Source organism: Octodon degus, unplaced genomic scaffold (genome assembly GCF_000260255.1).
Source record: "Octodon degus isolate 3935 unplaced genomic scaffold, OctDeg1.0 scaffold00100, whole genome shotgun sequence".
Taxonomy (NCBI): domain Eukaryota; kingdom Metazoa; phylum Chordata; class Mammalia; order Rodentia; family Octodontidae; genus Octodon; species Octodon degus.
The window spans coordinates 9,519,451-9,523,314 of record NW_004524676.1 but is presented as its reverse complement, the minus strand read 5'-3'; the positions used below and the strand labels follow the sequence as shown (position 1 = coordinate 9,523,314).

Sequence of the window (3,864 nt, the reverse complement as noted above, 5' to 3'; positions counted from 1 at the left end):
CCATAGGGTGTGTCATTTCAACTTCAGATGACAGGTCCAGGGAGGCAGAGGCCACACCTGGGGACACAGCAGAGCACTAGTCCCTGCATCTGCGCATGGGGCCAGGCCTCAAGAAGAGCTGGGGCCCCCAGTGAGTCAACTACAGCATCCCCTCCAGGTCAGCCCACCTGTGATCAAATAATAGGCCCAAAGGCTGGCCTATTATTTCTCACTTCTCTTTCCTTCCATCAACAGATCCCATTCCTGCAATTATTTAAGTGGTACAAATTTTACTGGAAGCCCAAAAGATGTGCCTCATCAACCCTGCAATTAATCCTGTTCTGATCAAATATCCTACAGCAGGCAACTGGCCCTAGTTATGCAACTCAGCATCCAAGGTCATGCAAACCAGAGAACAGAGGTCCACCCCAGCAAGACTTCATTTCAGGAGGGCTCTGTGTGTGTGTGTGTGTGTGTGTGTGTGTGTGTGTGTGTGTGTGTATGCACATGCACTTGTGCTTCTAGCCAGTTCCTGTTTTGTTGTAGAAAAGTATTAATACATCTTAAAAGAGAATATCATCCTAGAGAATGTCTAGCTTGGTATACTGCTAATGAAAGTATGCTTGATACCACCAAGTCCACAGGATTTCCCCACAGACAATCAATAATCACTCTGATTATTTCCATATGAATTTTTTTGTTTGTTTTGCTACCTTTTATTTCCTAAATGACATGTACTCAAGATAAGAGGCAAGGATTGTATATTTCCTTCTCATTTGAGACAGGGCCAGCTGGGATAGCCCAAGGAGAAGCTACGCCGACATGGGGAAGTTATGAGGTCTGGTGGAGGCAGAAGAATACCCAGGCATTATACTCTGGCTTCTAGCAGTTCTCCTGCCCTCAGACATGAGGGGCTTCCATTCTCCCATCCTATGGTCCCAGGTGCAGCAATGGGAGCAGAGAGGAAAGGACAGAAAAAGATGATTTGGGGCTGAGTGAAGACATCTCTGTTCTACGTGGCTTTTTCACCCTGGCTTTGACTATAGGCAAAAGCAGGTGCAGATGGCTGGGCCAAGGGCAGAACTGTGGAGTAAGCACATCTCAGCAGGCATGGTTTGCAATTTATAGGGTCTGTGCCACTGCTCCACTGTCTTCCCCACTGCCTTCGTACTTGCTCTAGGCTGCAAGCCCACCCATTCATCTCAGCCCGCTTGATGAACTCTTCAGTGGCATTCATATGAACTATTGACACTGGCCACCTTGATAATAAATGTGCACATCAAAGTTAACCTTCAGATTGCAATGGCAAGCAGAAACACCGAAAGGACACCCATGATTTAGAGGCAGATATATTTACATCAATAGACACTGATCAGGATCATTCCCAGAACATCAGATCCTCATCTCTGGTGGTCTAGGGCTTACATGAGATAAGCAAACAGGACGTACAGTGGTAGAATTGGCCTGTCAATCGGGGACTGGTTTATATAATGTGTATTACAGTAATCAGCCATTTCTAAGAGAAAGAAGCAACTACAACTGGAAAAAGAACTATTACTTGGGTAACTAAAAAACTGAAGTATACTGGCAGGGGGGAGGAGTGGCATTTTCTGCTACAGGATTGGGTAGGTAAGTGGCTTTTTCACAGACTTCTACTTTAAGAAAACTGTTGAGGAGTTCTGTGGCACATGAGCCTTGGGCTCCTGTGTTGGCAATGGTGGAGAGGCCTGAGGACCTAAACCTGCCCAATGCCATCATCACCAGGATCACCAAAGAAGCAGTCCTGGATGGTGTCAACATCTCCAAGGAGGCCCGGAGCGCAATCTCCCGCACATCCAGCATCTTGTGCTATACGCCACATCCTGTGCCAACAACTTCGCAATGAAAGGGAAACACAAGACACTCAGTGCCAGTGATGCGCTCTCAGCCATGGGAGAGATGGTGTTCCAGCGGTTTATTACCCCGTTGAAAGAAGCTCTGGAAGCATATAGGCGGGAGCAGAAAGGCAAGAAAGAAGCTTCAGAACAGAGGAAGAGGGACAAAGACAGAAAAACAAATTCAGAAGAGCAAGACCACAGCAGGGATGAGGATAATGATGAAGATGAAGAAAGGCTGGAAGAAGAAGAACAGAACGAAGAGGAGGAAGTAGACTGTGGCACTGTGGAAGCCATCACACATGTTTATGTGACGCTTTTCCCTGCTGGCCAGAGTAATCTTAGGCACAGGTACCTGGGGAGATTGGAATAAAAACTGACTAATTATCATCAAAACCAGCGTTTCACTGACTTAGAGCTTCTGAGTAGCAGAATCCTCTTTCGTTTAATCAGTCTGAAGGTTATAACTTTTTTTGGCAAAAGAGATTCTGAACAGCTAATTCAATTAGCAATGTGTTACCTTGCTTACTTATGTGTATGGTTATATAGGGTTTTTTTTTTTTTTTTAATCACCAGTCTTCCTGCCCCTCCAAAACAATGATAATAACTTCCATACTGCCTGCTGTGGTCCAGATCACTGAGGCAGTGAAGGCTCAGGAAAAAATAGAACTTTGATCGTGGTCAGCCATATTTGATCCACAGTAGCTTATCAAGAATGTTCAGAATGGGCTGCCCATGACAAGCCTGTAATCTCAGCTGTGTGGAAGGCCAAGACAGAATTAAGAGTTTTGAGCCCAATCTGAACAACTCAATGAGACCCTATCATTCCCACCCCCAAAAACAGATAAAAGAGCCTGGGTATGTATCTTAGCTTTCCCTCAGAACTGTGTTTTTGTTGGTTTGTTTAAGGTAATTTGTTCTATGGTTTCTTCACTTGACAGCATTAATTGAGTTCTGTTTTCTCTAAAACTACCTGGGTTTGGGCCCTCCTGTGCTGCCCCAGGCATCTGACCTGTTCGGGTGGTTGCTCTCTGAGCACAGCGTGCTCTTAAATTAGCAATGTCGTTTGGAAGCCATCAAACAAACAAGAATGTTTTACAAAACAGATGGCTTATTCCTAGGTTTACCTCACCCCTGCCACGGTACAGTTTAGAATTTACTGTCACTTCCTGGAAAGCATAAACTTTGAGGCTTTCTCTTACAAGGTCCATCTCCCAGACTTGTGACTATGATTTTTCATTTTTATTCCTGACAAGTTCAGGGCTTTGCTTCATCCAAGCACAACATTTTCCCTCTGTGCTTCTTGTTTTCTGTTTCTTTTCTGCCTCTCCTCTGTTTTCTGTTCCCGCTTTCTCTCCTTTTCTAATTCATCTGCAAATCTAGCAACTTTGAATACATGCTAATGTCCCAAAATGCAGGTTCCTTAATTCTAACCCATGTCCTAAAAATGATTTTGTGAGCAGGGCGCAGTGGTACATAGCTGCAATGCCAGCACTTGGGAGACTGCAGCAGGGGACTCATCACAAGTTCAAGGCCAGGCTGAACTAGTTAGCCAGACCCTTTCTCAAAATAAAAAAGATTTTTTGAAACTTCTCTGAATATTGAGAAAAATCTGATGGTGCTCAGGAATCTAAGCCCTTAGCCTAACCATCCTCCTGAACTGCTTCTAAAGTGTCTGTGGACTTTTCATAGCCTTTTTCTCTTTCCATTTAGTGTTCTAGGCGCCTTTTTGTCTCAGCTGAGCACTCGGGATTTGATAAGTACTATAGTGTAGTTTGACACTGTTAACTTGTTAAATGAAAAGTTTGTTCATAAATGACTGATGACTGTTGAGATTATAATGCTTTGTACAAATAAAGAACATTTCTTATTTAAAAAAAAAAAGAAAGAAAGAAAACTCTATGGACATGGAAAAATAGAAGGAGGCATTAAAAGCCATAATTTAATACCTTATTCTTTTACAGGTATATTATTTTGAACCATATGAAATTGACATGTTTTCTGGCCTGCA

The 3,864-nt window shown here is 43.6% G+C and overlaps 1 pseudogene; it reads left to right on the top strand.

The window, feature by feature from the left end:
- Window positions 1-1,693: 1,693 nt before the first annotated feature.
- Window positions 1,694-2,226, top strand: LOC101575610 (annotated as a pseudogene).
- Window positions 2,227-3,864: the final 1,638 nt, after the last annotated feature.